General features: G+C 36.2%; 1 long non-coding RNA gene across 1 annotated transcript in view; it reads right to left on the bottom strand.

Moving 5' to 3' along the window:
* Nucleotides 1-7,187: 7,187 nt before the first annotated feature.
* LOC141416918 (uncharacterized) overlaps nt 7,188-18,335 on the bottom strand; it is a 152,440-nt gene continuing 141,292 nt past the window's right edge. The window contains exon 8 of the long non-coding RNA XR_012441546.1: nt 7,188-7,907. This is a non-coding gene — a long non-coding RNA (uncharacterized lncRNA). The remainder of the gene's footprint in view (nt 7,908-18,335) is intronic.

Raw genomic sequence — 18,335 nt, forward strand, 5'->3', positions numbered from 1 at the left:
ATTCCACCTCACCCCTGTTAGAATAGCCATCATCAGCAACACCACCAACAACAGGTGTTGGCCAGGATGCAGGGAAAAAGGAACCCTCTTACACTGTTGGTGGGAATGTAGACTAGTACAACCACTCTGGAAAAAAATTTGGAGGCTACTTAAAAAGCTGGACATCGATCTACCATTTAATCCAGCAATACCACTCTTGGGGATATACCCAAAAGACTGTTACTCCAGAGGCACCTGCACATCCATGTTTATTGCGGCACTATTCACAATAGCCAAGTTATGGAAACAGCCAAGATGCCCCAGCACTGACGAATGGATTAAGAAAATGTGGTATCTATACACAATGGAATTTTATGCAGCCATGAAGAAGAACGAAATGTTATCATTCGCTGGTAAATGGATGGAATTGGAGAACATCATTCCGAGTGAGGTTAGCCTGGCCCAAAAGACCAAAAATCGTATGTTCTCCCTCATATGTGGACATTAGATCAAGGGCAAATACAACAATGGGATTGGACTATGAGCACATGATAAAAGCGAGAGCACACAAGGAAGGGGTGAGGATAGGTAAGACACCTAAGAAACTAGCTAGCATTTGTTGCCCTTAATGCAGAGAAACTAAAGCAGATACCTTAAAGCAACTGAGGCCAATAGGAAAAGGGGAACAGGTACTAGAGAAAAGGTTAGATCAAAAAGAATTAACCTAGAAGGTAACACCCACGCACAGGAAATCAATGTGAGTCAATGCCCTGTATAGCTATCCTTATCTCAGCCAGCAAAAACCCTTGTTCCTTCTTATTATTGCTTATACTCTCTCTACAACAAAATTAGAGATAAGGGCAAAATAGTTTCTGCTGGGTATTGAGGGGGGCGGAGAGGGAGGGGGCGGAGTGGGTGGTAAGGGAGGGGGTGGGGGCAGGGGGGAGAAATGAACCAAACCTTGTATGCACATATGAATAATAAAAGAAAAAAAATTTGTATAATGCAAGAGATCAAAAAAAAAAAGTATTGTTTTAAACGAAATGGTCTCTAAACTGAAGAGACCACCCACAGAGTGGGAGAAAATATTTGCCAGCTACACATCAGACAAAAGACTGATAACCAGAATATATAGGGAACTCAAGAAACTAAACTCTCCCAAAATTAATGAACCAATAAAGAAATGGGCAAGTGAACTAAACAGAACTTTCTCAAAAGAAGAAATTCAAATGGCCAAAAAACACATGAAAAAATGCTCACCATCTATAACCATTAAGGAAATGCAAATCAAAACCACACTAAGATTCCATCTCACCCCTGTTGGAACAGCCATCATCAAAAACACCACCACCAACAGGTGTTGGCAAGGATGTGGGGAAAAAGGAACCCTTGTACACTGCTTGTGAGAATGCAAACTAGTACAACCGCTCTGGAAAAAAATTTGGAGGCTTCTTAAAAATCAGAACATAGATCTGCCATATGATCCAGCAATACCACTCTTGGGGATATACCCAAATGAATGCGACACAGGTTACTCCAGAGGCACTTGCACACCTATGTTTATTGCACCACTATTCACAATAGCCAAGTTATGGAAACAGCCAAGATGCCCCACAATCGATGAATGGATTAAGAAAATGTGGTATTATACACATGGAATACTACTCAGCCATGAAGAAGAATGAAATCTTATCATTTGCAGGTAAATGGATGGAACTGGAGAATATCAACCTAAGCGAGGTTAGCCAGGCCCAGAAGACCAAAAATCGTATGTTCTCCTTCATTTTTGGACTTTAGATCAAGGGCAAACACAACAAGGGGATTGGACTTTGATCACATGATAAAGCGAGAGCACACAAGGGAGGTATGAGGATAGGCAAGAAACCCCCCCAAAAAAACAAGATAGCATTTGATGTCTTCAATGCAAAGGAACTGATGCAGAAACTTTAACGGGACAGAAGTGAATAAGAGAAGGGGACCAGGAACCAGAGAATAGGTTAGTTCGAGAAGAATTAATTTAGAGTGTAACACATATGTACAGGAAAGAAATGCGAGTCAACTCCCTGTATAGCTATCCTTATCTCAACTAGCAAAAATCCTTGGTCTTTCCTATTATTGCTTATACTCTGTCTCCAACAAAATTAGAGATAAGGGCAAAATAGTTTCTGCCTGGTAGCGAGGAAGTGGTGGGGGTGGGGGGCAGGGGAAAAGGAGGGGGTGGGGGTAAGAAGGGAGAAATGACCTAAACATTGTATGCACATATGAATAAAAGGAATAAACATAAATAAGTAAATAAAAGCTATTGTTTTATGAGGAGTTCATGAACTATTTGAGGCAATAATTATTTTGAGAAGTTTTCTTTTACTTTTTTAAAATGTGACATTTCATTCATAAGATAATACATTTAGCACAATTCAGAGAATCTAATTTGAATGGCAGCTTAATTTTATCAAGAAAACTTGAACCAAATGGAACAAGTAGGAACATTAATGATCAAGGTGTTCAGCTTCCAAGACTATTTAAACTTTGCAAATAATAACTAGTGTTCTCAATAAATGTGAGATTTACATAATAAAAGATGTTTGTGTAAATGTAGGGTCATAGCAATTTCTATTCTTTATTAAGCAGAATAAAATGAGAAAATATTTGTTTCTTCAATCAGTGTAAAAACATTTTAGGTATACTAAGATATTTTATGTTTCTGCCATTTGTACAAAAATATAATCACTCAGTCTAGGGCAATAGAAAGCAAACAAGACTGCAGCCTTGAGGGCAATAACTTTGAAGAACAGTGCAAATTTAATTTAAAATAATGGTACAATATTTCTTACTGACATTATTTTATAAGCATCCAAAGTGAGTGATCCTTCTCTTAAGTCCTTTGCTGGCCATTGACCATTTTGTTTTTATGTTTATACCTTTCTGCCAAAGAAAATGGCTAAGTTTGCCATGAATTCATTGAAAAACTAGGAAGACTGACACTGAAAGTCACTAGTATGTTTTGTAAAAAATGAAAAAAACATGTCATCCCATAAGTGACCTATACTTTCCAAACCAATATCACTTTCAAGTATGTAAACTAGGAGCATTTTGAGTTCCTGGGGATTATGTCTGCAAAAAACATAAATATTTAACACTTTAGCACAGCTGTCTGGAACTGAAGAACCATGGATGCTTCCACACCCATGGATCATTTTTAAAAGAATGGATAATTTAAACAACATAAATTGGAAGAATGACACAAGTTGAAACAGTGAAAACACCAAATAGTCTCCAGAGATCAGAAATGCAAGGTATGAGTGAGGTCAGCATTGCAGAACTAAGTGTTTGAAGGTAGGTCCTGAGAAACCCCAGTGTTGCAAATATAAGTGATTGGGTATCAAAGTAGGGACCAGGTGAGATAAGATCTCTAGGAAGGACCTAGGATAGCAAGGGATTTTATTTTTACCTTTATTGAACTGTTGCCTTATGGGTATGTGTTTAACAAGTGTTAGATTTTTGTTGTTGTTTTGTGGTGCGGGAGATAGAACCCAGGGCCTGTACATGCTAAGTAAGTACTTTATCACTAGGCTACACTCCCAGCCCTTAGCCTGTGGTTGTTTAAAGAACAGTGGGCAGAACAACAAAAACCATGATGATAAATAAGATGTTTTAAAAATATTGTTTGGAACACAAAAAAAAGGGAACAAGATAGTGGATAAACCATACTTATGATTCAAAAGTGGCAAGAAATCTATCTTTGCCATATTCTATGAAAACTTAAGATCGGTGAGATTAAAGGAATTTTACTACTCCATTTGTCCTCTATCCTTAGTTTTTTCCTTGCTAGTATTAGGTTTATTTTCATTTTATTTGGTTTTTCTTTTTTTGTGTGTGCGTGTGTGTGTGTGTTTAATTCTTTTTTAAAAAATCAAGAAATTACCTGAGAAATTATAGGTTACTCCATATCAGAGGCACCAGGAATCAGAAATATATGATTATTATTTTTTAAGTTTTATTTAATTCCTTCCCTTCAACCAAACCTGTGTTCATCATACGTATTCTTCTAAACAATGACTTATGATGACTGGGGCACCCAGTGCATTGGGGTTGTCTTATTGAGGGGTATCTTAAATATCAACTTTGTCTCTAATTGGAGAGAGAGGAATTTCTACATTAAATCAGAAACCACACTGTCCAGTGGGAATGCTTTATTTATTTTTACTAGTATCTAGATACACATGCCAAATCATCCTATATATCTAGTCTTCTCTCCCCTGAGGCTGTGGACCAGAATAATGCAAAAGTTTATCTTTCTTATATTTGGTTATGATTTTGTTCACATTATCACCTGGTAACATCTGGAGTTGGAGCGTTTCCCTGCAATAGTGGTCCAAAGACATCTAATATGAAACTTCTTAGTTTGATTTTCTCATGTTTTATAACACTGGATTCTTTCTTTCAGCATGAAATTCTTACCCCGGGTCTTTTGGGCAAGACTTGAGAGAAACTGTGAGCTCCTTCGTGTAGCATATGGTTTAATGTTTAAATAACGGATATAAATTAGTCCAGTATACTTGGCTCCAGGTAATGGCACAATTAATATAAAAATAAAGAAATTCAAATATAGATTGAATCTTAACTAAGTTGCTGAAACATTTAATTTCAGTCAGTTTGTTACTCCTTCTTATAGTTGTTAGACACTAGAATCCATAGAAGGTGATTTCTTTCAGAATATTAAGTTTGAAGAATGATTGAAAAGCGCTACTGATAGACTCCAGGAAGAGTTTGCAATTTGATCTGGTGATCTGCCAGCATAGCCGCTGCCTCCAAATTGAGAATCTGCCACTCCAGTTGCTAGCTTTAGAGCCACACCAAGCTGCCTACCAGAATTGTGCACAATCAGGAAGTTTCTTCCACTACTCTAAACGTTACAACTTATGTTATCTGACAAACCAGAAAAATGATGCCCCCAAATTATTCTCCACCAGGACTGCAGAGGACAATTAAATGCTTGCAATATGATAAGCACCAAGAGCCCTGGAAGCACTGCTTTCACTTGCTTTTCCATGCCTCATGTGACTGCATCTGATTGACAGAGAATCACTTCCTTCTGAATTCTTCAAGAATTTTAGCCTCCCAGTGTTGGTAGAGGAAGGAATATTCAATCAGGATGGCCGAGTGGTCGAAGGTGCTGCGTTCAGGAGGGAATACTCAGAAGCTGAATATTTGCTTCATTTCAAACCATGTCCATTATAGTACTCTCCTTGCTTATTGTGCAAAAAACTTAGAGATGAAGGCATTCATGAAAAATGGTCAAAGACCTCTGATTGATATTTTTTATAGTTACTGATGAAATATTCATTTCCTTGGCCCTCTAGACTGTGTCATTATGCTATAGCAAGTTTTGAACTATCTTACTCAAAATGGGCCTTTGGTTCTAGGTCACTGCCTTCATCACTACACTGGTCATTTCAGGCTTATTCCCAACTGAGTCTCTGGAACCTGTCTTCTGAGTCTCTGGAACCCTAAATGTTTCCGTATGTTTTCATTAAGCTCTTCTCATAATTCCAAATGCAGAAGCCTCCCACTCAAGAAAATTTAATTTAATCCCTCTCGAAAGTCTTGAAGGAGCCAGGTGTGAGTGACTCACCCCCATAATCCCAGGTACTTGGGAGGCATAAGAGCAGGAGGAACATGATTTGAGGCAGTCTCCTGCAAAAGTTTGGAGACCTCATCTCAACCAGTAGTTGGGAGCCATGGTGCACATTTGTCATCCACCTAAGTAGGAGGGTGAGATCTGGAGGATTGCAGTGCCAGGTCAGCCTGGGCAAAAAGTTTGTGAGACCCTACCTCAACAGGAAAAGCTGGAGATAGTGGCATGTGTTTGTCCTAGGATAGGAAGTCTCAATTAGGAGAATCACATGGTCCAGGCTAGCAAACAAAACATGAGACTGGTTTATCTTAGAAATAAACCAGAGCAAGAAGGGATGGGGGCATGGCTCAAGCAGTAGAGCTCCTTCCTAGCAAGCGCAAAGCCCTGCGTTCAATCCCAATACTTTCAAAAAAGAAAAGTGTTTAGAATACTTGGAAACACCTACCTCAAAAGACAAATTCCCCTTATGTGAGAGAGAAAAATAATAGTTCCATTTATATTGCTTTATTATAATACATGAATTTAAGCAAAAAGCCAAGACAGTAATTAATTTTGTGATAACATATCCCATTATAGTCTGTGCATTTCAAGACTGTAGATCAGGTAAAGAACATCTAATAACTTTCTTTGGATTATGGAAGAGGTATATGAATGCAAGATGTTAAAACCACTGCTTTAGACAACCCATTTCTACACTATGGAATTTCTTCATGACTCTGTCTCAGGGATATCAAAAAAGACTTGCGTGCCTTAAAGCCTAGGCATTCATTCCATGCTTAATTGGGCAAACTTCCTTTAGTACATTACCTTGATGCCTGTTATAAACACTTAGAATTTAATCTGTTTATTATCCTTTACAGTTTAAATTTCAGTTTTCTTCCCTGGAATTCAAATTCCACATTCCTACTCCTAATTTATGACAGCACTCAACCAGCTATACCTGTTATGTTTCTATCCTTAGGCCCAGGATTTGGTCAACATCTTCCTCCCATCATTACTAACTTTGATGCTCCTTTTGTTTGATTGAGTGAGAAAATGTAAACTGCAACTTTAAGGTTAATACCTACCAAGTATGACTAGTACATTAGTTACATGAAATGGATTTATTTAGCACATTTATTTGACATAGAATATTTAAGATATAACCTAAACTATGATCATGCCATTTATTACTTAAATGTGAACCTGACTTTCAAAATATTCATTTAAATTATTGAGAGAATGGGTGATACTGTCATATTTACTGACTGTAGGAGGGTAAGGTAAGTGTTAGCATGTCTAAGATTGATCTCCCGCAGATTGATCACCTCCTGCAATTCTCCCATAATCCATTTATGGAAGAGTGCTTAAAGCAGTCAAAAGTAAACAAAAAAAAAAAAAAAGCTTAAAATTTACCTCTGCTCCTGCTAGAGAAAAGGTTTTTTCCTCCCATTACCATGAAGGCTGAAGCAGAAAATCCTGACAGTAGCTTCCAATCACTGCGGCTGCAAATGCAAGGCTGGAGCCCTTGCACGGTGGGGGCAGAACTCCCTTTAATGGTGAACACAAGCTGTGATATCATATTACTCTTATATCCTGGACTTTGATCTCATAAGAAAGTGGACCAGTGCATTTCTACTTATGTAGTCAAAAAGTCCTGCAAAAAAACCCCAAAAAACCCATGTCTAGATTGGACATCTCCACTGTCCTAGAATACAGTGGGAAACATGCGACCTGAACATCAGGCAATATTCTTATTAACCCCATGACTTTCCTCAATAACACTGCTCCAGCAGGTCTGGAGTGTGAAGTGCTTCAATGTTTGTCTCTTTCAGAGATAGGTGGATTGAAACCGGTGAGCATTCATATCCAAGCTGGTTAATAAGGGTTAATGGAGTAGGATCACATATACTTCCTTCATCCTGCATAGTACCATATTGGATTTCCCTGCCCGTGTTTTTCTTTCTTTAGTGAAGGTGTATACGCGCATGTGCCAACTGCCACAGGACTTGGGGAGTATCAGAGTATGTGGATGACTGGATGATTGATTCCTCTGCATTCAGTGAGTTGGTCTTGATAGATATGGACCAGAGGGAATGGATATTTCCAAAATAAACAGACACTTGCAGTGAGGAAAAGAATTCAGGAAACACACAGGATGTAGGTCAGAGAAGGGGCATGTTTTAGTTGCATTCACCAAAAACTTCTGGAAGATTTGGCAGTCTTCCCTGGAATCCTTGAAGTGATTGTTCGAGTCCGCAACATTTCCACTGTTCTGTCATCACACAGACTTCACGTGAAGTGCTAGATATGGCTGCGGGGAAGCAGAGACCTACTTTAGTATTTCCCAGTACAATGTTACGTTCCTTGTACAAATTAGCCCTCTGAAAATTCTGCATGTTTGTGGAACCAGCACTTAGCTATCAAAAAAGATTTATTAGATGTTAATGAAGCTTACGATTCAGATTTAATTACATTACTCCATTATATCTTATTTCATATTACTAATATTGTTTTCTAAAAATGGCCCCCATACGCAATGTCCTTCAGGCCCTATAAATGCGGAGACACCATTGCTAGCAAAGTAATTAATTAATTATCATCAATGGACTGCAGCAAATAAGTACCACAGAATGGCTGCTCGTCCCTCTGAGACTAGCATGTGTTCCCAGGTAGAAGAGGCTTGGAAACATTTCCACATGGGCTGGTTAGCTTTTACTCTTGGGATATGTAGCTGAAGACAGTCTTGTCACACTTACCAGTTTGGACATTATAACTCTCTGGTCTGTTCCTTCAAACAGCTTACCCTGTACAGCATTATTGTGTCTTCAGCTGCATCCAATAGAAATATTAGTGACTGACCTCAATTACTTGGACTATTCCGTGGTGCTTAGAAGCTGTGCTTTTACTTCAGGGTAAATTAAGGTTAGACTGATATAAGTCTGATCTTCTCCAGAAACATGTCCCAGAAAATGCTTATAATCATTATTACTATTGGAGTTACAGTAGAACTCTTTAGGGGTGATAAACAAATGCCAGAATGGTGTTTTCTATTCAATAGAAGAACTACATTTTCTTCAATTTCCACTAACTGAATATAACACATTTTTAATTTCTCTGATTGAATAAAAATTGTCTATTTTTATATGCTTCAATTTCCCCCCCTCTTCTGGCTTTGTAGTGACATAGTTCACTTGAGAAAAAGCAAGAGAATAAGTCATTTAAGACAGAAAACCTATGAAATACACTTTGGCTTTCCAACTTGCTGCCACTTAAAATTATACCTATTCTCATTGTTTTACCTGCATAGAATATTTTTTTCACCTCAAGCTTCACCTGTGTGGGGTACATACACTACAAGATCTAAAAATGCATGTTAATATGCATGGTGTGTATGTACCACCTACTTCATCAGTGAGACTTCATTTATTGAAACCAGTTTGATTTCTCATTGTCAAGTGAAGCCAATTGTTGAAATTAATCTGAAAACTTTAAAATAAAAATCCAATGTCAAGGAATATTTGATACTACTTGAGCAGAAATTTGACGCTCAAGAGAATAATATTTTGTTGACATTTTCTTATTGATTGACATTAAGCATATATTATTGGATGAGTTGATTTCAAATTGTTTAGTATATGATAGCATTTTATTTAAAGGTATTTTAGTGAGCAAGTTGGAATTATGTTTGCTTTACTCATTTTTTTCTTCATAACAGGACAAAGTCAAATTGAATCATGGTTTGATGATGTTGCTTGTTTACTGTGCTCTCATAGGAGCACCTTTGAACATTTGCCACTTTAAAAAAAGAAAGCTGTCAATCTATCTTGATTTATAGGTCTCCTTGGGAAATCAACATTTCTTTGTAACTGAAAGGCTCAAAAAACAAACTACCCAGATGGCTGCTATCTGAGTGACACATCATGCCTTCCCTTCAGGTTGCTATCTGTAATAATATTTAGTACAACTACATGTTTGCTCCCAGTTGATATTCTGCCTTTATTGGCTTAAACTGATAAAAATCTTAGCCTTGTACCTATTTTTTTTTGCATGCAGAGCAACTGGGGATTAAAAGATAAAATAGAAGTATGTTAAGTAAACTGACTTTGTAGCAAAGCAGAAAGATTTTAAATAAGTTGAAAATGAAGCTTTGCTTTTTATTGACTTCTATGTAAGCCTTATTTTTATAGCTATTATACTTAATTATTTATTCACACATTTATACATAGGTATAATTTTGTACAAATATATCAGGGTATTTTAAAACCAATATAATATACATAATATTTCATATGTAGAATGTTATGTATAATATATATGGGGGATTTATTCAATTGGCTTACATGACTAGAAGCTGGCTAGTCAACAATAGCCCTCTGCAGCAAGAGAGCCAAAGAAACTCAGAATTGCTTAGTCCAGGAAGCTCAGAACAACAGAAAGCAATGCAGCAGTCCCTGCCCTTGACTGATGTTCTAGACGCTCCCTAAGGAGTCCTGGTGCGAGTCAGAGTTGAGAGGCAATAGAAGCTGGAGTCTGATGTCCAAGGGCAATGGCAGCAGACATAGACACAATCGCTCAGCAACAATCAAGTTTTCACATGGTAGTAGGCTTCTTCATTTTGTCCACTTTTATTCTGTACACACTCCCACCCCATTTTTGAACAGTGTTGCCCACATTCAGGGTGGGTGTTTCCTTTTCAGTTGATGTCTTGAATACCAACTGTCTCTGTAAATGCCCTCACAGACACATCCAGAAGTGTGTTCTTATCTAGGGATCTCTTGTTCCAATCAAGTAAACAATCAAAATCAATTAACCATAAAATAAATATATTTAAATACACTAAAAATCAAACTTAGTCAGGTGTGTAAACCTGAGAAAATCAAAACATATTATTTCTGTTAGCCATAGACTTCCTTTATGGTTCTACCCAGCCATTCATGCATTCATCTTTTCCCAATTACTAAGTAGTCTGCTTTCTGTCACTAAAGCTTGCTTTGTCTTTTTCAGTTTCTTCTAGAATCATACTGTATATTTTCTTTTGTAGATGGCTTAATGGTCTCTCTTTTTCATTATCATTATTATTCATTTATTCTCATGTGCATACATTTTTGGGTCATTTCTCCCTCCTGCCCCTGCCCCCACCTTCTCTCTCCCTCCTGCCTCCCTTCCAGGCAGAACCTGTTTTGTGCTTTTCTCCAGTTCCGTTGAAGAGTAGAAGTAAGCAATAATAAGAAAGACATAGCATTTTTTGCTAGTTGAGATAAGGACAGCTATACAGAGAAATCCCTAGCATTGCTTTCATGTACAAATGTGTTACAACCCAGGTTGATTCATCTCTAACTGGTTCCTGAGTCCCTTCTCCTGTTGACCTCTGTCACTTTAATGGTCTCTCTTAATGGTCTTTTTTTTTTTTTTTTTGCAATACTAGGGTTTGAACTCAGCGCTTACACTTTGAGCCATTCCACCAGCCTCTTTTGTGATGGGTTTTTTCAAGATAGGGTCTCACGAGCCATTTGCCCTGGCTGGCTTCAAAACATGAGCCTCCTGTTCTCTGCCTCCTAAGTAGCTAGGATCACAAGCGTGAGCCACTGGCACCTAGCAGCTTAATGGTCTTGAGTTTCATTTGTGTTGTGACTTGACCAGCAGTTCATTTCTTTTAAGTAGTAGTAGTAGTAGTAGTAGCTTTCTCTTGTTGAAGATATGAGGGAGTTTCCAGTGTTTGCTCATTATTTATATCTTTCTTGGGGAAATGCCTAGGAGTAGGATTGTTACATTGCATGTAAAGTATATGAGTAACTATATAACAAAATGAAAATAGAAAAATTTGTATGGAACTAAAAAAAATTTCAAATAGCCAAAGCCAACCTGAGCACACATCTCAACAAAAACAAAAAAACTGGAGACATCATACCTTACTTCACAAAAGTGGCACGTAGACCAATGTAACAGAATTGAAAACCCATAAACAAATGCAAGTACTTATAAAAAACTGATTTGCAGCAAAAGTATAAAAAAGAAAGGATATTCTCATTAATAAATGGTGCTGAGAAAATTGATTTTTTATACTTATAATGAATCTAACAGTCTCAGTTATTTAATCCTTATATTAACATAGATCAAATATTAGTTCCCATGAAAATAATGATATCATCTTTCAATTTTATATAATTGAGTTAAAGACACATGGATATACATTAAGTACACAAACACACACACACGCACACATACACCACGTTATCTCCTCAGTGAGGTATTTCAGCATTATGTTTAACAGCAGCAGTGAAAGTAGATAGTCTTGACTTCGTTCACAAATTATGAGAAAAACGTTCCTTGTTTCACAATTAGTTATTAAGTTTACTGCATGTTTTTGTAGATACTTTAATACAAATTAAGGAAATTTGACTGTACTTTGATGTAGCTTGGATCTGGGCTATCCCCAAAGGCTTATTCCTCTGAATGGAACTATTGATAGGTTGTGGAACCTTTAGGAAGTGGGGCCTCGTGAAAAGTTTTAGGTCAGTGGTGTGTGCCTTTTAAGGGGTACTGAGACCACAGTCTCTTCCTCTTTCTCTCATTTTTGCTTTCAGGCACAAAGTGAGCAAGTTTGCTTTACCATTGCTGCCATGATCTACTGCCATGGGCCCAGACCACCAGTGCCAACAGATCATGGACTGAAACACTCATAACTGTGAGCATATCAATAAACTCCATCCCTATACGTTGATTATCAAGAGTATTTGATATAGTAACAGATGGCTACCTAACACATACTTGTCGTTTCCTAAGATATTTCATTGAGAATCGATATTGATATATTACAAATGCTTTCAGCATTTGTTCTGATTTAACCATGCTTTGTTTACTGTGTTAGTTTGTGAATAATATTAGTTGATTTTCAAATGTTCAATCTTAATCTTGTTGTACTAAAGTCAATTTTATTCTGTATACTAACTGCTTCATATATCATAAGAGTTTTGCATTTGTGTTTGGATTTATGTGATTAGATTTATCAGTGAATTTGCTCCATAATTTTATTTTCTGAAAAATTTATTGTAAGGGTTTGATATTACAAGAAAATGTTAGCATCTCAAAATGAGCTTACATCTTTCCCTTTTAACATCTATGAAAGATATTCTTTAAGCCAGAGGCTATGTCTTCTGTAAATAATTCAGCATGCACATAGTTCATTTAACTCTGGAGGGTTTGTGAACTTGTGGGCAAATTTACAAATATTGTGAAACTCTCCCACAATTTTAGTAAATGATCTTTCACTTGAAATTCACCCATTTTATATATTGTTAAAATTGTATGATAAATTATTCACAATATTTATCTGTTAAACACCTGCATAATTTAAAGTAGTAGTCCTCTTTTTATCTCAGACATTATTTGTAAGTTCTCTGACATAGTTATCTTTCTAAAAATATTAATTTGGGCTTTTACTCCTAGAATTTTTCCTGTGTTCATACTAACACATTTCCATCTGGTGAGAAACTCCTTATATTATTGTCTGCATCTGAATCTGCTTCCCATAAAAATCTATTATTTATTTGTTTGTTTCCTTGTTTATTTAGTTATTTAGTTAGTTAATTTTTTTTTTTTTTTTGGAAGTAGGGTCTCACTTTGCAGCTCAGACTGGCCTTGAACAGATAGTCAATCTTCCTCTGCTTCCAGAATACTGGGATTATATGTGTGAAACACAGTAGTCAGCCAAAATTATATTAACTTTTGATTACATGAAAACAATCACCTCCATCTCTGCAGATTACTTCTACTGGGTAAAAAATAAAATCTAGTTTCACTCAGCATTTTAATAATATCCTATTTGGTTTGTCTTCTGACTTCCATAATTATTGATCAGATGTCCGTTATCATGTTATTGTTGCTACTTTGAAAGATATGACATTTCCTTCTGACTACTTTAAAGATTTCTTTTGTCTTTTGTTTTCAGTAATCTTCATATAATATTTTTTGGATGTGGTTTTCTTTACATGTATCTTTTTAGTTTGTTCATAATTTTGAATCTCTGGACTGTTGTCTTTCATTGGTTTGTAAAGTTGATCAACTGTACTTCAAATAATATTTGTTACCCACTTTATCTTTCATTACTGGTGTTATTCTAATTGCATGAATATGAGATCTTTTGATAATTTTTAAATGTCTTTAATTCTATATTTCTTCATCTTTTTATTCCTTCTATTTTTGTTTTTTTTCTACTTTTTTGTTTTTTCTTCCTTTGATCTTTATTGTCCCTATTATCTATTCTCACTCTCAGATTAGATCACAAATTTTTTATTATAAATTATCTGCACTTAAACTCCAAAATTGAGTTCTAGTATTTTTTATTGAATTTTCTTTTTATAATATTCTTTTTTTTTCCTTAGGATATAGCTTCTATACACAAAAGATAAAAACAAACACAGCCATGAAAGGATGGGAAGTATTAAACCTCAAGAGAACAACAGACAAGTACTGAGAGAATAGCATAGAATCGGCTGCACACACTCAAACTCTTAAACAACAAAAACAACTAAATGGCAGAAATCACTACATACCTCTCAATACTAACACTGAATGGACTCAATTCCTCCATTAAAAGACACTGTTTGGCAAATTTGGTTAAAAAGGAAGACCTGGGGCTGGCAGTGTGGCTCAAGTGGTAGGGTGCCTACCTAGCAAATGTGAGATCCCAAGTTCAAACCCCAGTACCACCAAAAAAATAATAAATAAAATTAAAAATAAAACCAAGTTATGGAATCAGCCTAAGTACATATCAACAGATGGCTGGATAAAGAAAATATTTTGTTGAGTGCTGGTGGTTCATGCCTGTAATCCTAGATACTCAGGAGGCAGAGATCAGGAGGATTGCAGTTCAAAGCCATCCCAAGAAAAAGTTCTGTGAGACCCTATCTTGAAAACATCCATCACAAAAAAAAGGGTTGGTGGAGTGGCTTGATGTGAAGGCCCTGAGTTCAAACAACAGTTCCACATACACACAGACACAAAAGGGAAGACCCGACAATCTGTTGTTTACAAAAAACATATCTTATTGGCAGAAACAAATAGTGTCTTAGGTAAAAGGGTAGAAGAAGATTTGCCAAGGTAATGGTCCCCCAAAACAGACAGGAGTAACAATACTTGTATCAGATAAAGTGGTCTTCAAACCTAAATTAGTTAGAATAGATAAGGAGGACACTTCATACTAATAAAAGAAGCAATATATCAAGAGAAAAAACAATTATCAACTTATATGTGCCCAATGACAGTGTACCCAACTTTATTAAACATATGTGAAAGGACTTAAAAATCACAGATAGACCCCAACACAGATATAGTGGGAGACTTTAATACTCCTCTATCACCAATAGATGGGTCATCTAGACAAAAAAATCAAAAGAGAAATTCTAGAATTCAAAGACATCATAGATCTAATGGGCCTGACAGATGTCTACAGAGTATTCTGTCCTGCAAACAGCACAATATACATTCTTCTCAGGAAAGCATGAAACTCTATCCAAAACAGACCATATCCTACGGCACAAAGCAAGTCTCAACAAATATAAGAAAATTGAACCCCCCTATCTACTGTCTGACCACAACACAGTAAAAGTAGAACTCAGTAACAAAAGAAGCAGCAGGAAATACACAAACAATTGGAGGCTGAACAACATGTTGCCCAGCAATCAGTGGGTCATAGAAGGAATAGGGGAGGAAATCAAAAAGTTCCTGGAATTTAATGAAAATGAAAGCACAACCTATTTGTACCTGTGGGACACAGCAAAGGCAGTCCTAAGGAGAAAGTTTATAGCCATGAGCGAATATATAAAAAATACAGAAAAATCTCAAATAAATGATGTAATGCTACATCTCAAACACCTAGAAAATCAAGAACACACTAAGCCCAAAATAAACAGAATGGGAGAAATAATAAAAATAAGGGCCTAAATCAATGAAATAGAGACCAAAACAACCATACAAAGAATCAACAAAACAAAAAAGTGATTCTTTGAAAACAATAAACAAGATTGACAAGCCCCTGGCAAATCTGACTAAAATGAGGGGGGAAAGACAGAAATTAATAAAATCATAAATGAAAAAAGAGCAATAACAACCAATATCTAGGAAATCCAGGGAATCATCAGTGACTACTTTGACAACCTATATTCAAATAAATTGGAAAATCTAGAATAAATTGACAAATTTCTAAATTTATATGTGACTATCCAAAAATTGAGCCAAGAGAATATTAATCACCTAAACAAATCTATAACACACAATGAAATTGAAGCAGCAATAAAGAGTCTCCCAAAAAAGTAAAGTCCAGGACCTGATAGATTCTCTATTGAATTCTACCAGATCTCTAAAGAAGAACTAATATCAACACTCCTTAAACTTTCCACAATATCAAAAGGGAAGGAACACTGCCAAACTCATTCTGTGAAGCCAATATTGCAATCATCCCAAAACTAAACAAGGATACAACAAAAAAATTGAATTAGAGGCCAATCTCCTTAATGAATATTGATGCAAAAATCCTCAATAAGATAATGGTGAACTGAATTCAACAACAAATCAGAAAGATCATACACCACTACCAAGTCAATTTCATCCCAAGGATGTAGGAAATAATTCAACATGCACAAATCATTAAATGTAATACAGCATATTAACAGAAGTAACAATAAAATTACTTTATCATCTCAATAGATGCAGTAAAAGGCTTTGATAAAATTCAACATCCTTTCATGATGAAAGTAGGAATAGAAGAATGAACCTCAACATAATAAAAGCTATATATGACAAAGCTATAACCAACATTATACTTAGTGGGAAAAAGCTGAAACCATTTGCCCTAAGGTCAGAAATGAGACAAGGATGTCCACTGTGCCCACTCTTATTCAACATAGTCTTGGAATTCCTAACCAGAGCAATAAGACAGGAAGCACAAATAAAAGGAATCCAAATTGGCAAGGAAGAAGTCAAACTATCCCTATTTACAGATGACATGATCTTAGATGTAAAAGTCCCAAAAAACTTCACCAGAAACCTCCTAGACACCATAAGCAGCTTCAGCAAAGTAGCAGGATACAAATTCAACATTCAAATATCAGTATCCTTTTCATATATTAACAATGAACAAATTGAGAAAGAACATAGGAAAATAATTCCATTTATGATAGGCTCAAAAAAATCAAACACCTAGGAATAAACTTAACAAAGGATGTAAATGACCTCTACAAGGAGAACTACAACCCACTGAAGAAAGAGATCAAAGAAGACTACAGAAGATGGAAAGATCTCTCAGCCTCATGGATTGGTAGAATCAGAATTGTAAAAATGGCTATACTACCAAAAGCAATCTATGTGTTCAATCCAATTACCATAAAAAACCCAATGACATTCATCACAGAGATTGAAAAATCAACCCTAAATTTCATGTGAAAGCAGAGAAGACTGAGAATAACCAAGGCAATACAGAGCAAAAAGAACAATGCTAGAGGTATCATAGCACTCCACTTCAAACTATACTACAGAGCCATAGCTATAAAAACAGTGTGGTACTGTTCCAAAACATATGAAAACCAGTGGAACAGAATGGAAGACCCAGATATGAATTCACACATCTACACCCACCTAATGATTGACAAAGGTGCCAAAAAAAACGCAACGAAGAAAAACAGTCTCTTCAACAAATGTTACTGGGAAAATTAGGTATCTGCTTATAAAAAATTGAAACTAGATCCATGTTTGCCACCCTGTACAAGTACCAATTCAAAGTGGATGAAGGACCTTTATACAAGACCTGAAACCTTGAAGCCAGTACAGGAAAGAGCAAAGAATTCACTGGAAGCAATAAGCATAGGCAATGACTTCCTCAGTAGAACTCAATTGGTCCTGCAACTAAGGGAAACGATCAACAAATAAGACTACATGAAATTAGAAAGCTTCTGCACAACAAAAGAAGTGTTTTCCAAATTAAACAGACTACTCACCGAATAGGAGAAAATCTTTGCGAGCTATACTTCAGAAAAGGGACTGATAGCCAGAATATACATGGAGCTCAAAAAACTAAACTCCCTAAAAAATCAATGACCCAATGAAGAAATGAGCAAATGAAATGAAAAGAGCTTTTACAAAGGAAGAAGTCCAAATGGCTAAAAAAAATCCATGAAAAAATGCTTACCATCACTGACCATAAACTACATACAAATCAAAACCACATTAAGACTCCACCTCACTCCTGTTAGAATGGCTACCATCAAAAACACAAACAACAAATGTTGGTGAGGTTGTGAGGAAAAAGGAGCCCTGATACACTGTTGGTGGGAATGTAAATTAGTACAGCCACTATGGAAAACACTATGGAAGCTCCTTAAAAAACTAAAAACAGACCTGCCATACAATGCAGCAGCACCACTCCTAGGGATACACCTGAAGGAATGCTGAGTCAGCTTACAACAAATGCACCTGCACACCCATGTTTATTGTAGAACTATTCACAATAGCTAAGCAATGGAAATAGCCAAGATGCCCTACTACTGATAAATGGATTAAGAAAATATGATGTTTATATACAATGGACTATCACTGAGCCACAAAGAAGAATGAAATTTTGTCATTCACAGGTAAATGGATGGAACTGGAGAACATTATCTTTAGTGAAGTTAACCAAGCTCAGAAAGCCAAAAACTGCCTGTTCTGTCTCGTATGTGGAATATAAACCTAATACAAATGCAACAGC

Source organism: Castor canadensis, chromosome 14 (assembly GCF_047511655.1).
Source record: "Castor canadensis chromosome 14, mCasCan1.hap1v2, whole genome shotgun sequence".
NCBI lineage: Eukaryota > Metazoa > Chordata > Mammalia > Rodentia > Castoridae > Castor > Castor canadensis.